Source organism: Tursiops truncatus, chromosome 14 (genome assembly GCF_011762595.2).
Source record: "Tursiops truncatus isolate mTurTru1 chromosome 14, mTurTru1.mat.Y, whole genome shotgun sequence".
Taxonomy (NCBI): Eukaryota; Metazoa; Chordata; class Mammalia; order Artiodactyla; family Delphinidae; genus Tursiops; species Tursiops truncatus.
Genome location: NC_047047.1, coordinates 34031203 through 34055490, shown reverse-complemented (window position 1 = coordinate 34055490; position 24288 = coordinate 34031203). Strand labels below are relative to the sequence as shown.

General features: G+C 40.3%; 1 long non-coding RNA gene across 1 annotated transcript in view; it reads left to right on the top strand.

The window, feature by feature from the left end:
- Nucleotides 1-23834: 23834 nt before the first annotated feature.
- The window catches only part of LOC141276391 (uncharacterized), a 298695-nt gene continuing 298241 nt past the window's right edge, over nucleotides 23835-24288 (top strand). Inside the window, exon 1 of the long non-coding RNA XR_012325889.1 lies at nucleotides 23835-23904. This is a non-coding gene — a long non-coding RNA (uncharacterized lncRNA). The remainder of the gene's footprint in view (nucleotides 23905-24288) is intronic.

The following is a 24288-nucleotide window of genomic DNA, read 5'->3' as shown; positions in this document are numbered from 1 at the left end:
ATGGTAGAAAATTACCTCCCCTTCTTTTTTTTTCTTTTTCTTTTGTTTTTTAGGACATTCCATTCCAAATCAGTGAAGATAGGCTCCAATTGCTAGATTTTGTTTGAAGTTTCTCTTCCGGGTAGAACAGTATTCTTGCTCTGGTTTGGCAGAAGCAGTCCTTTCCTTAATCTAGGCCAAAGTGTGGCCGTAAAGCAGGCCAACAGGAATAATGTGTTTGGAATGTATTGTTATTTGTTACCAGGAGGGTTTATAGCACACGACTTACCTAAACAAATGAAATCTAAAAGTTTGGATTACAAAGGGCCATACATTTAAACCCACTCAGCTTATCTTTGCTGGGGCTTACCTCTTTTTGAAAATGGCTTCCCACTCTTAACTCCTACTATACCTGCTTTTTTGATGGAGGTTAAAAGAAAGGCCTGAACAAACTGGTGCTCTGGAAGCCCCAGATGCTGAACCACGATAAGGGAGAGAGATCTGAGAGTGGGAGCAGGGCCCTCTGCACCAGGTCAGCCTCGCTGGCTGCTCACAGCAGGCAAGTTGCTTCCCCGAGTCTTGGGGAAAGTAGAACGTCATGGTGTCAAGAGTATGGGCTTGGGAGCTCGTAGACTTGGGTTCAGATTCCAGCTCTACCACTGACTAGTTGAGGGACTTCGGCCCTCACACAGTTCTCTTTTTCATTATTTTCTTTTCTTGAATGGGTAATATTTTTACAAGTTTGAACATTTAAAAACTATAAAAATATATGTGCTTAGTGTCTTATTCTCTTCTGTCCCTACTCATTTTGCTTGCCTTTTCCCTGACCCCTATAGACAACCTTTGTTATTAGATTCTTATTTTTCCTTTTGGTGGTTTTTAATGAAAATATAAGCAAATATAAATATATGCTATTATTTTCCTTCCTTTTTTGCTCCCAAAGCATCATACTATATACACTGCCTTGAACCTTGTTTTTTGCATTTTTAACATCAGAACATAAATTTCTTCCTTATTTTTTACAGCTGTCAGTATTCCATTGCATGGATGTACCATCCTTTATTCAACTGGCACGCTATTGCATTGTTTCCAGACTTTCGCTGTTAGAAACAATGCCACAAGGAACAACATGGTATACGTCCTATGTATGCTGGTATGCCTTCAGGATTACCTTTATTGGGGCAAAAGATAAACGCATCTGTAATTTCAGTAGTGCTTGAACCACTTACTGGACAGGCCATGTTAGGGCAGTTGGTTGCCTGCTCTGATCCTCAGTTTCCACCAAGTGTGAAATGCTCACCTCCTCAGGTGGTTGTGAGGATTAAATGAGGCAATGGTTGTAAAGCGCTTAGCACAGGACAGCACTCAATAATAATAGCTGTTAATTGTCATTAAACAGAAAATTTCAAGTCTGTCAATCCTTTTGTCTCCAGGGCCTGGAACAGAGTTAGTCTCTTAGTAGGTGCTCAATAAATATTTATTTATTGAGTACGGTAGGGACACCATTGAGATGCTATTACTTGCTTCCTTCCATGTCTTTTCATGAAGATAGAGCTCTTTCTGGTCTCAAGATGAACTGTACTTCTAAACAAGCCGTTTGATTTTCTCCTATGGACACTGGAAAATGCAATGGATAGTGTTTTCCTCTTTTCACCTTGGCTGCTAGGAGGCTCAGAGCCAAATTTGCTAATCTCCTCTGGCTAGTATGCAGACCATTAGGGCAGCTGTATTGTAAACCAGTGTTTCTCAAACTTAGCTGTACAGTAGAATCACCTGGGGCATTTCAAAGAAAATCCTGATGGCCAGGTAACATTTTATACCAATTAAATCAGGATTTCTGGGCATGGGACCCTGGCATCAGTACTTTTTAAAGCTCCTCAGGGGATTCCAATGCACAGACAAGGTTGAGAACAGGTATTCTAAACTAACCTTATCCCTAGCTTTATCTCATTTTTCCTATCCTTATTTTTTCCTCCATGGTCATAAATATTATTTCTCTTATCCTCTTCATTTGTATCTTCACCTTCCATGTGGAAAGTGGTACATAACTTCTTATGAGTCATCAACAGCATGATGCTTGGCAAAAAAAGAGGCAGAGGAATAGAGAAGAAAATTGGGTCTCTCTCTAGAGAAAAATTCATTTATTCATTTATGCATGCATCATTCATTTATATTCAGCAAATATTTATGAAGTGCTCTGGGCTCAGTTCCATGTTTTGGGAATGGGAATTACCTCCACGTTTGGTGAAAATAATGTCTAAGAGAGATTCTTCCTAGTGAATATGTTATTTTAGGCGTATGATAATGTCAGGTTGTCTGATAGGAGTTGTGCTTCTGACAATTCTTTCGCCCTCCAGGGAGGATCTTGGCATTTACCCAGAGAAACATTCTAACATGTCCACAGGAGGGAGTGGTAAAGAACTTAGAAACGTGTCAGTCACTAGAAGGCGTCTTGGCCCCGGGAAAGCCAAGTATTTGTATGATGGAGGCATGGAGTGGATTTTGGCTTACGTCTTTCATCACTTGGCTGAGTCCCTTGTCAGATAAAAAGTAGCCGCTGAGAGCATTAGTGGAAACAATCATCAGCCTAAGCTTCCTGTAAGAGCAGCAGACTGGGCTGAGGAGGCCTGGGTGTGGGCTGAAGACAGCGGCAGTGGTCCTCATCCACACAGACCCATCGTGGTCAGAGCCCTCGTGGCACCAGCCGAGATGCATCCTGGCTGCGTGCAGACACTGCGGCCAGTCTTCCAACAGCAGTGGTCCCCGGTCAGTGGTGAGCCCAGGACGGACAAGCGAAGCAAAGAGGTGCCTGCAGGCCCTTGGTGACAATTTGGACAAGCAGATTTCTTGTCTGAAGGTGGACTCTGCTGACGGTGTGGGCCTGGCTGCCTCCATGGGGGCAATGCGGTAGTAGAAGCAAGCCAGCAGCAGTGGTCACCCCTAAGCTGGGTTGCCCCTTTGCAGCCGGCTTCCCTGCCCAAGGTGAGAAAATGGGGAACACTCCCCAGCGGGTGCAAATATGTAGAAGGAATTTGAATAGAATCCATCCCCACCCCCCCCACCACTTCCTCCAGGGAGCATGTTTCCTCCCTCCCTCTCCATTTTGTTCTCATTTTCAGTTCTTCTGTGTCCAGCTAAAACCTTTCTGTTGTTAAAAATGAAATTAGAACCAAAAGGAGAAGGGGGAGGCTTTGTGGCCAAAGATGACACTGAAAAAGGTGGCAGTTAGTGGCAGCTTTACGTTTCCCCAGCTGGTCAGAATCCCTCAAATAAATATGCAGAAAGTCACCGACATCTCTGGTACCCACAGATCCGCTGAAGTAGAGCAGCACTGCGGGACCACTGCGCGCCCGTGAGCTCTTGCTACAGCGGTGCCACTCGGACCCCAGGGACCTTCCAGCCTCCCTCCCCTGGACTTCTCCCCTTCTTCTTTCTTGGGCTTGGGGCTCTTCTGTCCTGTCAGCACCTACCCCCATGCTGTGAATGCCCTTCCCCAGTTCTGGAAAGATTTATGTCCTTTGGAGGAGCAGGTTTTAAAGCCAAAAGGTTTTTTTGTGATGGGCAGAAGCACCAATAACGACACCACCGTGGCCTGGCCCCTTGGTAGAGGCCTGTGCGGTCAGATTTTTGGCCAGTAGGGTGACGTGAGGGGGCTCTCCCTGGGTCCTGAGTGACTCAAGTGCCCTCAGAGGAGTGAGGACCAATGTGTCTGCTCAGGTTTCCCTCACCAAGAGGCAAGCTCTGCAGGGTGAGGCCTCGGCTAAAATCTACGGTGAGGCCTTGAATTGGCGCAGCTTTTTCTGACAGGGTTTTCTGGCCCACTGGGCTGAGCTCTGCCAAAAAGCCATCTGAGCCCTCACTTTAGTGCTGATGTAAGGAAGTGATTATGACTGGAAACCTGAATCTGGAATGTGGTCTCTTCAGGCCCAGGGTACTTCTGGTGCGTCTTGCTGGGTAAAATGGGCTTTTCCAGCTCCGTGGGCGGCCTCACTGCGACTGGTAAGAGCATCTAGCTGGGAGGCGTGAGTCGTGGTCCAGCTTCGGTGAATCACCCACTGTGTGACTTGAGACAACTCACTTAGCATCTCTGGGCCTCACATGAACCTCTCAGCACTTTCCACTTCAAGACAGTTTATGTAATCAAGTGTGTTATTAATATGGTGTCATTCTTTTCCCATAGTTTATGTAGACAGGAAGTGGAGTTGTGCTAGAAAGAAACCCAGCGAAGCTAAAACACACATACACAAAATCCCTCGGCATCTCTCCCGTTGAGTTTCAGTTGTCAGAAGGTGCTGCTAAAGGACAGCTTGATTTTTCTTTATGCAGCTTGTCTGCAAATGGCGCTAGAATGAAAATATTCCCTTTCATCTTTGTGACAGAAATATGCTTCAGTAATTCTTTGTGAAAATGTAGATGATACGCTGCCGTAGTTACAGTGAGTTAGGTTTAAGTGGCAAATGCCTACTGATAAAGACTTAATTAAAGACACAGTAGCAGTGGGAGGTCATTATAGTCATTACAGTCCTGGCTGTACTGTGAGGGCCCAGCACTGAATTGCAGGAGCACATTATCGCTACGTAGTGTCTTGGTGTGATGGGGCACAGTGATCCCATTCACTGTACTTAGACTTTCCTTGACGGTGGGATCGGTGCTTTATGCGAATGCCCTGGTTCCACTCTATTTTAATGTCGGTTCTGTGCCTCGTTTAAAAATACGTGATGGAGTAAATCAGTGATCTCATGCAGGGGCTTTCTGTTTCATCTTTTTTTTTGGACACGCGGGGTATGTGAAGGGTGGTGAAGGTGCCCTGGATCTTCTTTATGGCAACACATCTGTAAGCCTTAGAAGGGGGAATTCTGAGCCCTTGTAGAGGAAAATGTGGTGAGGCCAGCAACTCTGTCTTTGCCTGGGATGGAGCCATGGGTGGTGCAGTGGGAAGGCCTGGCATAGCTGACTTCGAGGTGGTGGTGAGGTGTGGCAAACTGCTGGTTCCCATTTCTGAGCAAGGAAGCAGAGCTGTCAGCGCTGCCAGGGGCCTCTGCCTCTAGGTCTGTCCAGGGCGCTGTTACATCACTTTGAGAGCCCTGCTCCAGGCCAGATCCCAGGCAGAGTGCCTTTGTGCATCTCAGGACAGACACTTCCCCAGACTTGCAGGAAAAGGGCAGGGTCTTGAACTGGGTTTCTTGTCACGTAGGTTGGAATAGTGGTGTCCAAGGATAAGAGTCACTAGCAGTTTGCCAATGTGGCTAAGAATATTGTCAGCATTATTAGTTACCTCCAATTGAATAAATAATAAAGGTAGTTTAAGTGTGAAGGTCCATCAAAATGGGAGTCTTCTAAGAAAGTAGAGCGGTGGTTGCCAGAGGCTTGGGGCAGGGGGAAGTGGGGAATTATTGTTTAACGGGTACAGAGTTTCAATTTGGGAAGATGAAAAAGTTCTGGAGATGGAGAGTGGTGATGCTGCACAACAACGTGGATGTACTTATGCCACTGAACTGTACACTTAGAAATGGTTAAGATGGCAAATTTTAGAAAATGCCAGTCTTCTGCCTCTTTGAAGTCTGAGATAATTAGTTTGTGAGTTATTAGATATTCTGTTCATCAGCTGACATTGTAGAAGGTTTTATCCTTTTTCTCAGAGACACTCTTTTTTCTGACTCTTGCCTTGATGTTTCTTCAATAGGCATTTCTGTTCTATTTCTGGTCCCTGACCAGAATGATGTAATGAGATGTACAGATCCAACAAGATGAGACTCATGGTGTACGATTTTAGGACATCCAGGAAATGCACCTCAAAATATCTTCCCCATCATTCTGTTGCTGATGCTGGCAAGAGTCCGACTAGTAATTCATTCTTTGGGTTACTTTAGAAGCTATGGATAACTCTAAAGAAACAAAAGCATGTCCAGGAAGGGGCTCCTTGACTCTTTCAGAGTAGTCCTAGGCCATCAAGGCTCAGATGAAATTCAATGGGACCCCGCAAGTCCTCCTTAGGTCCTGAGTCCTGATACTTCCTGAGCTTCTTGGCTGGTTCCTGACTATGGTTATTGGTTAAGACCTGGCTGTTGGCTGCTTGATTTGACTGGTCACAACTCTCAGCTTACTGGTTGGATCTGACTTTGCTTTGCCTAACTGAATCATCTGCTGCCTCCTGGCCCAGCTTTGATATGTAGCTGCATCTCTTCTGGCATCTACCTCTAGCAAGTCCCAAGTTTGAGTTTTACCATGTTTCACCAGTGTTCAGGGGCTTAGTTGAAAATGCCAGTAATCTCTTAAGGAGTGACTACTCCTCCTTGAACCACTCAAGGATGAAGTTCCAGAAAGAGAAGTATTGGATCCTTGGTTGGATGGTGGGACTAGGATGGAGAGAAATATTCAGTGATGGAAGATTTTAGCACCTCACTCTCAGCAATTGATAGAACTAGTAGACAGAGATCAGCCAGGCTACAGAAGACCTGAACAAACCGTCAAACAGTAGGATCTAATTGACAGTTATAGAACACTTCACCCAACAATAGTGGAATATACATTCTTTTCAAGCACTCATGGAACATTCACCAAGATAAACAATATATTTTTCCCCCTTTCTTTTAAAAGAATTAAAGAAAATTTTTATACAATTTTTAAAGGTTGCCTTCCATTTACAGTTATTACAAACTATTGGCTATATTCCCCGTGTTGTACAACACATCCTTGAGCCTATTTTATACTCAGTGGATTGTACCACCCACTCCCTTACCCCATGTTGCCTCTCCCCATCTCCCCACTGGTAACCTCTGTTTTGTTCTCTATATCTGTGAGAAGATAGACCATATTTTTTTTCTCATTTTATTTTATTTAAAAATATTTTTACTGGAGTATAGTTGCTTTATAATGTTGTGTTAATTTCTGCTGTACAGTAAAGTGAATCAGCTATATGTATACATATATCCACTCTTTTTTAGATTTCCTTCCCATTTAGGTCACCACAGATCACTGAGTAGTGTTCCCTGTGCTAAACAGTAGGTTCTCATTAGTTATCTATTTTATACATACTAGTGTCTATATGCCAATCACAATCTCCCAATTCGTCCCATCCCCCCTTCTCCCCTTGGTAACCATGTTTGTTCTCTACATATGTGACAGATAGACCATATCTTAAATCATAAATCAAACTATAAAATTTAAAATAATTGAAATTATATTATTTTCTTGAACCATAATGGAATCAAGCTTGAAACAATAAAAAGACAACAGAAAAATCTCCAGATATTGGAAATTAAACAACACGGTTCTAAACAACCCATAGGTCAAAGAGGAAACCATCAAAAGGAATTTTAAAAACACATAGAATTGAATAAAAATGAAAACAACAGATCAACATTTGTGGGATGCAGTGCTAAGAGGGAAATTTATACCACTAGATGCTTGTGTTAGAAAAGAGGAAAGGTCTCAGATCAATAATCAAAGTTTCTACTTCCAGAAACTAGGAAAAGAAGATCAAAATAAATGCAAAGCAAATAGAATAAAATAATAAAGAGCATAAATAAATGAAATTAAAAACAGGAAAATAACAGAAAAATGAATGAAACAAGTTAGTTATTGAAAAGAAATTAATAAAATTGATAAATCTCTAACAAGGTTGACAAAGATTTAAAAAAGATACAAAAATCCCCAATAACAAGAGTGAAACAGAGGATATCACAACAGATCCTGTAGTTATTAAAAGGATAATAGGGCAATAGTAAAAACAAGTTTATGCTCAGACATTCCAAACATAGAAGAAATTGACCTATTTCTCAAACACAAGTTACCAAAATTCAGCCAAGATTAAATGGATAACCTAAGTAGTCCTATAATTAATTTAAAAATGGAATTTGTAATTAAATAGCTACTGAAAAAGAAACCTCCAGGCTGAGCCGGTTTTACTGAGAGGATTTTGTCAAACATTCAAAGAAGAATTAACACCAATTTTACACAATCTATTGCAGAAAATAGAAGAGGAGGGAATACTTTCCAACTCATTTTATGATGTGAGTGTTATCTGGGTTCCAAAACCAGGCAAAAAGAGCACACAAAAAAGAAAACTATGTGCAAAATCTCTTATGAACTTATATGCAAAAATCTCCAACAAAATTTTAGCAAATCAACTCCAACACTGTATAAAAAGAATAATAGAACATGACCAAGTGACATTTATTCCAGGTATGCAAGAGTAATTGAATATTTGAAAATGAATCAATGTGATCCACTAGCCCAACATCATATGATAATATCAATTGAGGCAGAAAAAACATTTGACAAAATTTAATACCTATTCTTGATAAAAATTCTCAGCATATTAGGAATAGATGGGAACTTCCTCGAACTCATAAAAACCCTACAGATAACTTAATGGTGAACGACTGAATACTTTCCCTCTAAGATTAGAAACAAGACAAGGATGTCTGCCTTCACTACTCTTATACAACATAGCGCTGGAAGTTCTAGCCACTGTGTTAAGGCAAGAACAAGAAATAAAAGGAAGATAGTTTGGAAAAGAAGAGATAAGACTGTGTCTGAAAACAACATGATCCCAAGGAGTCTACAAAAAACCTTCTAAAACTGAGTTCGATAAAATCAACACAGAAAATCGATTGCATTTCTTTCTACTGACAATGAAAAAAAAATACAGCACTATCCACAATTGCTGCAGAAAATGAAGTACTTAATGAAGTACTTAGGTATAAATTTAACAAAACATGCAGAATCTGTGTGTTGAAAATTACAAAATGCTGATAAAAGATCTAAATATTTGCAGACATAATGTGGATTGGAAGACTCAACACAATAAAGATAACAATTCTCTCTAAGTTGAGCTATAGGTTTAATGTAACTCTTAGCAAAATCTCAACAAAGTCTTTTGTAGGCTATACAAGCTTGTGCCAAAATTCATATGGAAAGGGAAAAGCTCTCTAATAGCCAGAAAAAATTTGAGGAAGAGAAATGTTTCTTCTTGATATTAAGAATTATTATATAACTAAAATAATCAGGGCAGTGGTATTTGCATAGGGATAGACAGATCAATGGAACTGAATACAGAACCTAGAAATATATCCACACAAATATGCCCAATTAATTACTGACAAAGGAGTCAAAACAGTACAGTGGAGGAGCGATAGCCTTTTCAATAAATGGTGCTGGGGCAGCTGGATATCAATAGGCAAAAAAATGGGATATTGACCTAAATCTCACACCTTATACAAAAATGAACTCAAAATGGATTGGACTTAAACGTGAAACATAAAACTATAAAACTTCTGGAAAAAAATAGGAGAAAATTTTTGTGACCTCAAACTAGGCAAAGAGTTCCCAGACTTGGCATCAAAAGCATAATCCAGAAAAGGAAAAATTGATAAATTGGACCTTTTTAAAACTAAAATTTTTGCTTTTTAAGAGGAATGAAAAAGACAAATTACAGACTTGGGGGAAACATTTGCAAGTCACATATCTGACAAACAACTTGTATGTAGAACAAAGAAAGAACTCAAAACTCAACATTAAGAAACCAAAGAATCCAGTTAGAAAATGGGAAAACAACATGAATGGACATTTCTGAAAAGGTTATACAGATGTTAAGCACACGAAAGATGTTCAGCATCATCAGGCATTAGAGATGTAAATTAAGAACGTGATATATCACTATACACCTCTCAGAATGGCAAAAATAAAAAATAGTGATAACACCAAATGCTGGCAAGATTGTGGGAAAACTGGATCACTCATGCATTGCTGATGGGAATTAAAATTATACAACCACTCTTGAGAATAGGTTGGCAGTTTCTTAAAAATAAAACATGCAATTACCATACAACACACTAATTGTGCTCTTGGGCATTTATCTCAGAGAAATGAAAACTATGTTCACTCAGAAACTTGGACAGGAATGTTCATTGAAGATTTATTAATGGCCCCAAACTGGAAACTACAGAAATGTCCTTCAATGGGTGAATGGTTAAACAAACTGTGGTAACATCTATATGGTGGAATAGTACTCAGCAGTGAAAAGGAATGAACTACTGATATATACAACTTAGATAAACCTCAAGGAAATTATGCTGAATTTTAAAAAAAGCCAATTCCAAAAGGATACATACTATATTATTCCATTTATAAAAAACCCTTGTCAAGTAATAATTACAGAAATGGAGTGGTTGCCAGAGGTTGGTGGTGTTGATGTGGGGGGAAGGGGGCTGAATGTGGCTAAGAAGGGGTAACACAAGGGAGTGTTATGGTGATGGGAGAGTTCTGTATCTTGACTGTGGTGGTGGTTACATGAAGCTACACATGTGATAAAATTGCATAGAGCACCATACACACGCACGAATGTATAACTGGTGAAATCTGGATAAGCTCTATGGTTTGTATTATCACTTTCCTGATTTTGATACTGCACTATAGAACAATAGTTTTGTAAGATGTTAACATATGGGAAGGCTGGGTGAAGGGTGCACAGGACCTGCTTGTATATTTCTTTGTGACTTCCTTTGAATCTATAATTATCTCAAAGTAAAAAGTTAAAAAAATGCCAATAACTCTCAAAGGGGTGACTTCTGTCTCAGATGGAAGAGTGTAGATTCTTCATTGGAGGGCAGAGCTGTGACGGTAGGTGGGGGAGAGAATATTGAAAATGGACAAAAGATTTCCAAAGAAAAATTACAATATTTCCTGTTTATTTTGGGGGCCAGAGCCTACCAGGACATTATATTGACATAGTTTCTGCGTTGGGGTGTGGGAACAAAGCTTTGAAAGACATGGGATATGTTTAAAATTTTTATTTATTGAAAACGTTATTTTTTTTAACAATTAAAATACAGAAAAGGAAGAAGAAAATTAAAGTCTATGCATATTCTCAGTATCCAGAATTATCCATTGTTAGCAGATGGTATATTTGTTTCTAGTCTTTTTTTTTTCATTTTAAAGAAAAATCACTCTATTATTTTTCTATGGAAGTTATATTTTGGGGATGAAGCAAGGAGATGTTTGAGAGAAATGAGAGGAAAGAAAGAGATAACAAAAGCCAAGATCCCTATTCTATCTTCTTAGTTTTTTGTTTTATTTTCTTTAGTTTGATCCCCTTTTTCTGCCTGACAAACGGAGGCTGAATTCCTTTAACTGCACCAAGTATTCAAGGGGATGTTTTAGGCACCACAATGATCTGGTTTACTGCTAAAGAGCAGATGCCCCTGGCGCAAAATTCAGTCAATAACTGAGTTTGGAAGCTCAGTAAAGACAGATAATTTTGAACAGGCGTAGTATTTAGAAACGGTTAACCACTGGAGAGTGTGGAAATTGTTCATTATAAGCATAGGCTGGGAGGTTAATTTTCTGTTTTCTTACTGACTATTTAGGTATCTTCCACTCCAGCAATTTACTTTTTAATTTTCATAAAGTGAATCTATTACTGGATATCAGAACTTCAGTTAGTGACTGAAAATAGGGAAACAGAAAATATTGTATGTTCTTCGTGCGACATACTTTTCACCTGCAGTTGGGTGCAGGTCTGCTTGGAGCAAAAGATTTGAGGATATAAGTTTGATCTCTTTAACCTTTCATGCTGGCTTCATTAGAAACAGACTTGTTATCTATGATTAAAATATCAAAGAGTTATCTTGGAAAAGACGATTGAATTCTGGACAAGAAAATATCCTTTAGTGAGGAATGTTGGGGAGAACTGTGCATATACAAGGAATTTGAAGGACCAAAGGCACAAGACTGCAAATGTCAGCTTGACCTGGAAGGCCTTATAGAGGCACACTTGTGCATCACAAATGGACCTCCTGGGGCAATAAGTACAAAGTATGGAATGTTTAAGACTGTGAAAAGAGATCTAAACACTGAGAGGGCTGATGGGATTTTTTGGAACAGCTTGAGATAAAATTCACATACCATGCAATTCTCCCATTTATAGTGTACAGTCTGCTTTATTCACAGTTATGCAACCATCATCACAGTCAATTTTAGAACATTTTCACCACCCCAAAAAGAAACTCCATACCCTACTCCTCACCCCCACCCCCAGCCCTAGGCAACCACTAATCAATTTTTTGTCCCTATAGATTTACTTATTCTGGACATTTCATATAGACGGAGTCGTATAATATCTGGTCTTTTGCCATCGGCTTCTTTAGTTTACACAATGTTTTCAAGGCTCATTCATCTTGTAGCATGTATCAGTACTTCACTCCTTTTTATATTTCATTTAATAGTTAATTTCATTTAATATTCCACTGTATGGGTATCCTACATTGTGTTTAGCCATTCATCAGTTAATGGATATTTGGGTTGTTTCCACCTTTTGACTATTATGAATAATACTGCTATAAACATTCATGTACAACTTTCTGTGTGGACATATATTTTATTTTTCTTGGGTAGATATCTAGGAGTGGAATTGCTGAGTCATATGGTAACTATATGCTTGATCATTTGAGGAACTGACAGACTGTTTTAGAAAGTGCACTATTGTATACTCTCTCCAGCAGTGTATGAGTTTTCAGAAATTTTGACATCCTTGCCAATACTTATTACTGTCCATACTTTTTATTATCACAATATTAGTAGGTGTGAAGTGGTATCTCAATGTGATATTGATTTGCATTTCCTTGCTGATTAATGATGCTGATCATCTTTTCATGTGCTCATTGGTCATTTGTATAGCTTCTTTGGCAAAATGTCTATTCAGATCTTTTCCCAATTTTTAAATTGAGTTGTCTTTTTTGTTATTGAATTGTAAGTGTTCTTTATATATTCTAGATTTAATCCTTTATCAGATATACGATTTGCAAATGTTTTCTTCCATTCTGGGAATTGTCTTTTCACTTTCTTGATAGTACCCTCTGATGCACAAAGCTTTTAATTTTTAAGTCCAATTTATCTATTTTTCCTTTTGTTGCTCATGGTTTTGATGTCACATCTGAGAATTTATTGGCAAATCTGAGGTTGTGAAGATTTATCCCTGTGTTTTCTTCTAAGACTTTCATAGTTTTAGAAAGGTACGGTGTGTACGGTGTGAGGGAAGGGTCCAGCTTCATTCTTTTGTTCATGGCTATGTAGTTGTACCAGCACCATTTGTTGACTCCTGGTGGATTTTTAAAAAAATTTATTTTATTCAAGTATAGTTGCTTTACAATGTTGTGTTAATTTCTGCTGTATGGCAAAGTGATTCAGTTACAAATATATATATTCTTTTTCACATTCTTTTCCATTATGGTTTATTACAGGATATTGAATATAGTTCCCTGTGCTATACATTAGGACCTTAATGTCTATCCATTCTGTATATTCTGGTGAACTTTTAATGGGTTGTACATCCTATTTTTCAATCCATGGTATTGGAAACCTTGATGACTGAGTCCGTTCATTTTATAAAGGAGGCAAATCTGCTTGTGGAACAAATATGCCCTGTCTATATTTGGAGTCTTTTAACCTGTATGGTGCTTCAGGTGGGGCAGAAAGGCAAGACTATTGTGGCAGCCACTGAGGTGACTTGAAGTCTGGTTATGAATCAAGGTCCAGTCAGGCTCCTTGGAATGCTCCTGCTCTGGTGAGGAGATACCACCTGTGCATTGGAGCTAGCCTGTGACCTGGGGGCCCTCGGCTTCAGGCTTCCTCGATACAGCTGCTTTAGACCTGTCGGAGCTTACTGGATGGTGGGAGGGGAGGCAGAGGGCATGCATTTCAGAACTGGTTTCTTTCCTTGAGACTGAGACATTTGATTTTCTTCCAGAGTTTCATGTTTCTTACACTTTCTACGTTTTCTTGAATAATAGCTTAGCCTCTTAAAACCAGATGAGAAACTAATGTTTTAGGGTAAGATACCCAATAGGGAATTGGGGGAAATAACATGGGAGGGGGATCTGATGGAAAAAGCATTGAGGCTGGGTCCTCATCCTGCCACTGCCTTAGTTGGAAGTGTGACTTGGACCAGATAATAATGATAGGGACTGTATTAGTTTTCTAGGGCTGCCATATCAGAATATCACAGACTGGGTGGCTTAAATAACAGCAATTTATTTTCTCACAGTTCTGGAGGCTGGAAGTATAAGATCAAGGTGTTAGCAGTGATGGTTTCTCCTGAGGCCTCTCTCCTTGGCTTGCAGATGGCCACCTTATGCTGTGTCCTCACATGGTCTTTTCTCTGTGTGTGTGTTCCCTGGTGTCTTTTCCTCTTCCTATAAGGATACCAGTCATATTGGATTATAGTACACCCATATGACTTCATTTAACCTTTAAAAAATTTTGTACTGTTTTATTTTTTAAGCATTGTGATGGGAACAATGAGCTGAGGATACTATTTTTTTTTTTTGGTGTTAATTAAAGCCAAATCTTTAATTAAAGCCAACTTAAAAATTTTTTTTTTTATTGGAGTATAGTTGATTTACAATGTTGTATTAGTTTCAGGTGTACAGCAAAGTGTGAATATATTATTTTTATTATAATTTTGCTCTGAATTTAAAAAAACCTACAAAAGCAGAAAGACTAGAAAAACCATCTCCTAGGTATCTGTCACCTTGCCTCAAAAAGCATCAACTCATCAAAATCTGATTTCATTTCCATGCAATTAACGTGCAGCAGATTCCAGAGGGCACATAATTTTATCTGTAAGTATTTAAAAAATAGTTTTCCAGTTATTTTGAGATACTATTGATATATAACATATGTAAGTTTAAGGTGTACAATGTGATGATTTTATACATGTATAAATTGTGAAAGGATTACCACAAAAGGTTAGTTAGCACCTCTATCCCCTCACATAATAACCATTTTGTGTGTGTGTGTGGTGATAACTTTTATGAGCTGTTTCCTTAACGACTTTCAAGTACATAATGCAGTATTGTTAGTTATAGTCACCAAGCTGTACATTAGATCCGCAGAACTTATTTATCTTATAGTTGGAACTTTGTACCCTTTGACCAACATCTTCCTATTTCTACCCGCCTCCTCCCCAGCACCTAGCAACCACCATTCTACTCTCTTTTTTTTTTTTTTTTTTGCGGTATGCGGGCCTTTCATTGTTGTGGCCTCTCCCGTTGCGGAGCACAGGCTCCGGACGCGCAGGCTCAGCGGCCATGGCTCACGGGCCCAGCCGCTCCGCGGCATGTGGGATCTTCCCGGACCGGGGCACGAACCCGTGTCCCCTGCATCGGCAGGTGGACTCTCAACCACTGCACCACCAGGGAAGCCCTCCGTTTCTTTGAGTTTGGTTTTTCAGATTTCACATATGAGTGAGAATATACAATAGTTTTCTTTCTCTAACTTATTTCACTTAGTATAATGCCCTCCAGGGCTTTCCATGTTGCCACAAAAGGCAGGATTTCCTTCTTTTTAATGGCTGAATAATATTCCATTGTCTATAATACCACATTTTGTCTACTCATTCATTTATTGAAGGACACAAAGGTTGTTTCCTTGTCTTGGCTATTGTGAGTAGTGCTGCCACGAACATGAGAGAGGATGTACCTCTTCAAGATACTGACTTCATTTCCTTCAGATATATACATAGAAGAGGGATTGCTGGATCCTATGGTAGCTCTAATTTTAATTTTTTGATGAGAACCTCCATACTGTTCTCATCATTTAACCTTAATTACCTCTTTAAAAGCTCTATCTCCAATTACAGTCACATTGGGGGTTAGGGCTTCAACATGTAAATTTTTGGGGGAAAACATTCAGTTCATAACAGTGATGATGATGATGATGATGATAATAATAAAATAGAGGGCAACATTTATTGAGTTGTTACATATCCCAGACAGTATTATAATTGCTGTCTATGGATTATCTCATTTAATTTTCACAACAACCTATAGAATAGGTACTATTATTATTATCTCCTTTTACAGAGGCACAAAAGCTGCCCAAAGCAAGACACCTAGTGAGTTATAGGGTTAGGGTTTTGATTTTAGAGTCCAAGCTCTTATCTCCTAAGCTATCATAGCTCTAGACATCAGGGGTACTCATGTCATCCATGTGTACAATGGATTAGATATTGTTTAGGATCTTTTCCAGACCTAACATTCAAGATTGTCTTGGACTACACATTGTTTTTTTAAATTAATTATTTTTTTTCTTTTATTAAATTTTTTAAATTAATTTTTATTGGAGTATAGTTGCTTTACAGTGTTGTGTTAGTTTCTGCTGTACAGCAAAGTGAATCAGCCATACGTATACATATATCCCCTCTTTTTTGGGTTTCCTTCCCACTTAGGTCACCACAGAGCATTGAGTAGAGTTCCCTGTGCTCTACAGTAGGTTCTCATTAGGTTCTCTATTTTATACATAGTATCAATAGTATATGTGTGTCAATCCCAATCTCCCAGTTCATCCTACCCTCCGTCCCTTTCCCCGTTGGTATCCATACATTTTAAACTACTTATAAGGAAGGCCCAGTTTTAGGTGCTTTGGAAAATGATGAAAGGGGGCTGGTTTTACTCTAAACTTTTTTCTCTGCTCCAGTCCTTGTTTTCTTGCGTTATTGTTTATGGTCACATCCCTTGTTTGTATCCTGGTCTGTTTTAGGGTGCTTGTGGCATTCCTCCTTGCCTCAGTTTTGTTTGGTTCCTTGTCTCGTCACACAGAACAGTTCCTAAGGGGTTTGAGTTCTCCCTTGCTTGCAGGAAACAAGGAATCTGCCCTGCCTTTGAACTCAAGTCCCTGCTCCCAGTGACAGTGTGTCCATTGCCACCTGTCTGCCTATACCTCTGCCATTCACCTGCCTTAGGTCTCAGACGCCCCCTCTCTTCTCAGACAGGGTGCTAGTTGATGACCTGCTTTCCTCCAGGGAGCCCGTGCAATGCCTGGCCCCCTGTTCTCCCTGACTTAGCTCATACTGGCAGCTGTGTGGCATTTAAGAGATGCTGAAGGTAAACTTGGTACAATAGGGACAAAATACTTGGCTTTAAACCCACAGTACCCTGGGTCATTAAAATAATGGCATTACGGTTTTAACTTTCAGCTTGTTGCAAGGCTACATTTCAAGAGGAGTCCCAGTTGCCTGCCAGTTCCTGCTTTTATGCCTTGGGATTTCTAGCAGCCTTCTATCACACGCCGGCATTTCAGATTCACTCAGTGCAATTAAAGAAATTGCATGACTGCTAGTTTCTCTCCTTTTTTTCTCCCTCAGATAAATTGTAGAGCTCAACTTGATTAAAACATTTATTAAGTGAGATTTAATAGATTCCAGTAATACTGTGTGTGTGTTCGTGTGTGTGGGCGCATGTGCATGCACTCATTATCCGTTTCTTCCGTGTGTGCCAATAATGGCCATGTGCACATAGAGAACTGTCCATGGAACTCGCTTTTTTCTGCAATTTGCCAGCAATGTCAAATTAGGAGGTTTAATGGATTCCTACACAGAAATTCCTAGTGTGGTTGTATTAGCAGCAAGTTTCATTAAAAAGGGCTATTTTTCTCTACTGGGATTTCAGTAAAGAGACAGTGTTTATTTTTTCAGTGGAAAATTGATTGTAACTAAGAGGCTACTTGGCTTGAAAGTGGCGAATTATCATATCATATGATTAAATGAAAGCTTACCTTGTTATAAGGTAACTAGACATATCCCAGTAGAATTGAGACAATGTTTGATTAAGCCAGATTTTCCTACTTTATATTCAAGGAACAAATTAAAGAATAATTGAGATCCTTTTCAGATCTTTTATAAGCTGCATATATAAAGCTTCAGCTCCAGGTGGCAAAGCAATTAGCTGATGAATAAAATCAACCCCACTGTCATTCGTCAGATGTTTAAATTCTATAAACCAGATAAATTAATGTGTTCCTTAAGCCCAATAAACGGTCATGCTCCCCATGTTACGACTCAATTCCTTGGGGGAAAGGTTGGAAGCATGTTCATAGAACGGCTAGGATCTACTTAATCAGAAAGGTTGAAATTAAGTTGCCCATTTGCTTTTTGAAATAAATGTCCATCTGGTACAAAATCTATTTTCCAAGCAAAGTTGTTAGACACGATGGTTTGGTTTGTTTCAGTAAACTAAGGATAGGGCTGGACTCAGCGATGCACTCTCCTGATTGAAGACCTTTCCATTTCCATGTATTGGTCAGGGAAGTTATTTATAAGCAACTGAAAGTGCTCTGATTTCATTTATTCCTTGCTCCTGAGTATTAATGCAGGGAATTAGAACCTATGCTGCCTTTTATGCTTCCAGATTAATCTCTCAGAGATGAGTCTCCTGCATAAGTACAACTTACCTGCCATCGAATGATGACATGGGGGCCTTTTCTGACATTGACATCTAGATAAGGTAGACTTAGGGTCCAGAGGACATTATTTTATTAGTTGATAATTAACTTTTGTTGGCCAGTTGTCCTGCTCTGCTACTGTCATTATAAGCATTGCTTTCAGGGCCTGCTCACTGGTCTTTTACGCTTTGCCATCTGGTTTGCTTTGCATGGTGTCCATAGCTGGATCACTGTGAATGTTACAACAGAGTGTGGTCCTGTGACCACGAGCATCAGAGTCACGTGGGAGCTTGTTGGAAATGCAGAATCTCAAGCCCCCATGACCTACTGAATCATAACCTGCACTTTGTCTGATTCATGCGACATGTAAGTTTGAGCAGCACTGTGTTAGAGCATCACCTCTTCAAATATAGTCAGGGCTGGAGTTATGCAGTGAAAGCATATGGTGAACGGGAATATCTAGTTTGTCGATTTTCTGGACCTTACAGGCTCTTTTCTTTTTTATACTTTATTCCCATTAGTCACTAGCATTTAAAAAAGAGGTTAACGAAGAAGAGCTAGAACTCATTTATTATAATATTGATTATTGGAGTCTAGCATTCTTCAGGAACTGTAACAAAAATTGGCAGTTATTTATAGAAATTGAATTTAGATCTTGCAGTCGTTATCAAGAGGACTCTGGATGAATTTTCTTGTTGAACTGCCAGCTAGGCTATCTATTAAGTGCAAAATATTGGTCCCAATATGGCATAGTAGAGAGACAACTGGATTGGATGTTCAGGCACCAACTTATCATCTGATTATGGGCAAGCAGTTTCACTTTGAGCTTGATTTCCTTGTGTGTAAAATGAGGGATTTGGAAGCAGATGATTCTAGGGTCTCTTTAAGGTCTGAATGTTCATGATTTGATGTGACAATGTGGAAGTCTGAGTAAGATGTCCTGAATACATTAACTCAGAATTATTCCAGTGGCTGGAAACCAACCCCACACATAGATTCTCCTGATGCTGTTTGAGTAGTATTATCCCTAGCATTTGTTTTGCAGCCGTTTGGAAATTCTCTAATCATATGAGTTCCCAGGGATCAAGAGGCCAACATTTGGGTGTGATATAGGCGTGTGTGTGCGTGTGTGCGTGTGTGTGTGTGTGCGTACACATTTGCAGCCTATAGGGGCTATGTGAATATTCATGTTGCACAGGGACTGGAGGGAATGAAGCAGCAGCATAAATATGTTTTAATGCGAGGAAGAATATGAAACTCATGAATAGCAGAATGAAGCAAGCTCAACATAATCTTTGCTGTAAAATGAAAATTTGATATTTTTCCCAGTCCCTGGTGTGTTGTATGCTGTTATTGTTTTTTTTTTAAAATGATAATCTGTCTTCTTTCTCTCTTCCTTCTTCAACATGTTTTTTTTCTGGTTTTCATTTTTCATTTGGAGGTTTACTTTAGGTTGTGTGTGAATGCTAAAGAAGTTGGGGTGATTATTTTTTGTTGTAAACTGCTTCAAGGTTTGAAAAGCATTACTAGGAGAAAATTAGTTGCTTAAAGAAAAGCCTTCCGTGTTCTCTTGTATTCAGAGGGCAGTCCTGTCCAAAAGCTGCTTTGGGGGAGAGATGACCTGTAGGCTTCTTCTCATTGGGGAATTGATTCGCTCACTGATTGTTTTGAAGTTTTCTTTCTTCCTTTCTTTTTTCTTAACACAAGACTGGATTAATTGCCTACTGTGTGCTTGAAACTGGAGACAGAGAGGGGAATAATTCGCCATCACAGCCCTTAAGGGCTCATATCTTGCAGAGGAACACATGGTCTGTAATTTCCATATCCACTGATAGCTCTCACTCTGAATTTTATTGTAATGTGAGCACATAAGAAAAGTCATAATGGTTGTTTGAGAGCGATTTCATTTTCTGGTTACACAGTGTTTACTCAAATTCATGTAGGGGTGTGTGTGTGTGTGTGTGTGTGTGTGTGTGTGTGTGTGTGTGTGTTTTGAAGGCTTTGAGTAACAGCTTAAGTGATATTAATAAAGTAGATTTCTTGTCTCCAGAGGAAGGCAGATTCTCAGTGCAAAGTATGATGTATTCGGGTAAGTGGGTTTATGTCTTAAATTGAATATATTAAAATATATCCAGGGATCTTTAAGGGCACTGCCTTACTGGGAATCTTCTGGCTCTTAAAATTGATCTTTGTAGTTTCTTGTCTTGTAATTCTGAAGAGATAAATATTCTTTCTTCAAGTTTCACAGGCACAAGACTGTGCTTTTTGAATGCGAAAGTGTGCCAGTCCTAGGGGAATGGTTCTTCTGCTTCGACAAGCAAAAACATCACCTGGGGAGCTAATTCACAATGCAGATTCCCACACTGGCTTCTTCACACCTCAAATTCCGATATGGTAGGCATGAGATGGGGCCTAGTACCCTGCATTTAAACCAGCTACCCTAAACAGGTGATTCTGTTTAGGTGGTTTGAAGCCATGCTGGAGAACACAGGCATACCATTTCTCCCTTGGGATCATATCTAGGTATAAGCCCATATACTGTATGCTTTGAAAGTGTTTTGAAATCCATGATTGAAAGACTGATATGCAAAGGCATTAGTTTCATGATCTGACAAACGAATAAAGACTCATGAGGCCATATTACACGATGCTCAAGAACTTAGGCTCTGTAGTCAGACTGCCTAAGTTTTAATTTCCATTCCTGTGGCTGCTGGAAACAAGTCACTTAACTTCTCTAAGCCTCAGTTTCCTCAATTATAAGACAGGGGTAATAATAATTATTACTAATAATACCAATCTAATCAGATTGTTGTGAGGATTAAATGAAATAATGTATATGAAATGCTTAGCACAGCGCCTGGCACAGAGTAAGTGTTCAATAAATTTTGGCTGCTATTTTTTTGTAACAGCATAACAAAAATTACGGTAAATAGGATTGCGTCCTTTTCCTTTCTTTTTAGGAAACTGTGAGCACTTTGCAGAGTACCAAGTTAATCAGCACGGAATCCCCAGGAAATGGTTGAGGATTCTTTAGTCACTTTACAGTGGCCCCTTTGAACTGCTTATGTCATTTTCATGTTAAATCTGGTTAGTAGTGGCTTTGCCTCATTGCTTGGGTCTCTAGGCCTCTTGCAAGCCCTGCCACACAGACTGATTTCACACAGAGATAAGTACAGGGTGTATCTTCCTCTTTCAGGGAGTGCACACATTTTCTTTTGATGTGATTGTCATTTACTTCATAAACTGGAACAGGTAATCTCTGTCGAACAGGATAAATGCAATTGACAGTCATGGTTTGGAGAGAATGGCTGGTGTGCTCTCAGGTCCCTAACTGCAGGGATGGGAGGATTTGTGGGATGAATGGCTGCACCTTCCTCAGAGACACTGGGATCTTCGACTTTGAGTCTCTGGATTCTCAAGTATTTCTCCAGGAAGTGGGGATACTCAAATACTCATTGAAATTGAAAGCTTGAGGACTTCCCTGGTGGCGCAGTGGTTAAGAATCCGCCTGCCAATGCAGGGGACACAGGTTCGAGTCCTGGTCTGGGAAGATCCCACATGCCGCAGAGCAACTAGGCCTGTGCACCACAACTACTCAGCCTGTGCTCAAGAGCCCGCAAGCCACAACTCCTGAAGCTCGGGCGCCTAGAGCCCGTGCTCTGCAACAAGAGAAGCCACCGCAATGAGAAGACCACACACCTACAACGAAGAGTAGCCCCCGCTCACTGCAACTAGAGAAAGCCCGCGTGCAGCAACAAAGACCCAACTCAGCCATAAGTAAATAAACAAACAAACAAATATATAAATAAATAGAATAAGACTGTCAGAGCTGCAAGGGATTTTATTAAAAAAAAAAATTGAAAGCTTGAGATTGGCCCGATTTAAGATGACCTGTTTCCCAGTGCTTTGCAAAATGCCAGTCTAGATTGGGTTTTTGGTTTCCTTGCTGATTGAAATAAAATTTTATCAGAATCATAAGAAATGATGCACAGATACTGTTATTTCTATCTCTCCTCCACTGATCCTCAAACCACTACACACTGGAAACACCTGAACTCTGTTCAACTCCCAGAGTTACGGTTTAATTGGTCAGGGTTTTTTTTTTTTTTTTTTTTTTTTTTTGGGTACGCGGTTCTCTCACTGTTGTGGCCTCTCCCGTTGCGGAGCACAGGCTCCGGACGCGCAGGCTCAGCGGCCATGGCTCACGGGCCCAGCCGCTCCGCGGCATGTGGGATCTTCCCGGACCGGGGCACGAACCCGTGTCCCCTGCATCGGCAGGCGGACTCTCAACCACTGCGCCACCAGGGAAGCTCCCTGGTCAGGGGGTTTGACCTTGAGACTGGGAATTTAGAAAGCTCCTCAGGTGATTCTAATGTCTAGCCAAGCTTGAGAACCTCTGCTTTACAGGATAATTCTCCATGTACTCATCTTTGGCTTTTTATATTTATAAAATATAAATATAAAATATTTTTATTTATATTTATATATTCCCTGAGATGTCAAATTCATCTTCCCAGCTTTTCCCACATACTTTATGAATTTTTGAAAATAAAGAGACCTTCAGAATTACCCTAGACCAGTGGTTCTAAACCAGGGTTGATTTTCTCCCTCGTGGGATATCTGGCAATCTCTGGAGACATTTTTGACTCACAACTGGGGCACGAGTGAGCCTGTGCTATTGGCATCTGGTGGATAGAGGCCAGGGACGCTGCTAAACATCCTACAACGCACAGGATGCTGCCTCCCCTACCCTCCGACAGAGAAGTATCCTGCCCAAGATGTTAATAGTGTCAACATTGAGAAACTCTGCCTTAAACTTGATCTCTCTCATTTTACAAATGGGAAGATAGATGATATCTTGATTTGCCCAAGGATTCATGCATAATTATTGGCAGAATAAAATTCCTAACAATTGTAGCATTACAGTGGAACCCTGCCCTTATGCTCTCCCCTCCCTTTTAACCTACCGCCCTAGGGAAATTTGTTATTCATCTTGTTTCCTTTTCCCTCTCAAATATCACCAGGCTCTCAACGGTGGTGACATGTTTCCTGTATTATAGTATTTCAAATTTCTTAAATTAAAAAAAAAAAGGACGTAGGATAAATTGCATAGGCTCAATAAGCACCTTTTTTCTTTCTTTTTTTTTTTCCTCTTGGAGGGAATAATAACAACTTGGTGCTGGGCCTGGGTTGCTTTGTTCTGAAAGCAGCTCTGATTGGGAGTTACATAAATCTATGATCAATTAAAAAAATGGCCAAACGAGGTAATTGTCACTTCATAAACCTGGTTTGGTGAGCAAAATGTTTCTAACTTAGGCACCCACAAAATGAAATTATACAACGTCTTCTTGGTGACGAGAAGGCCGGCAGAGCCTCTGCAGTCCTCCTTCAGAGCAGGGATCGTGTTTACGTGCCTGCACACGTGCCTCGGCGTGTGGCTGTGCATGTGGCTGTGCATGTGACTGTGTGTGACCATGCACGTGCCTGCGGGCGTGCTGGTGCACGTGCACGTGAGTGCGTGCCCGTGCGCGTGAGTGCGTGTCGTGCGTCTGCGTGCCGTGCGTCTGCGTGCCCGTGCGTCTGCGTGCCCGTGCGTCTCCGTGCCCGTGCGTCTCCGTGTTGCGGGATGCCGGAGCGCAGTCTCTTAGCTCCAGAACTGCTTGGAGAGAGTTTGGGAAGCTGATGGCGACTTTGAATTCGGAACCTGTGAGTACACCTTCCTTTACTTGCATATTCCCTCAGTACCACCCCCGTCCCCCCATCTCCACCTCAGCTAAAGTAATTAACTGTGGTTATTTCTGGAAGGTAGGATTTGGGATTATGCGTGTGTAAAGTATATTTCTTTTTTACTTTATTCTTTCTACTTTTTCTGTGAATGCGTTTCTGTAATAAAAATGCAAGCTTTTAATCAAATATTATAACTGCAGAATCACTTGGGAGCTTCTGAACAAAACCCTCGGGCGCCATCCCCAGAGACTGCGATTCCTTTGGTTTGGGGTGGGGTCCAGGAAAGGGTGTCTGAGTTTCCCCAGGCGGTTCTTCTGTGCGGCTAGATTGGAGACCCCGGGTCTAGGAGAGAGGTTCTCAACT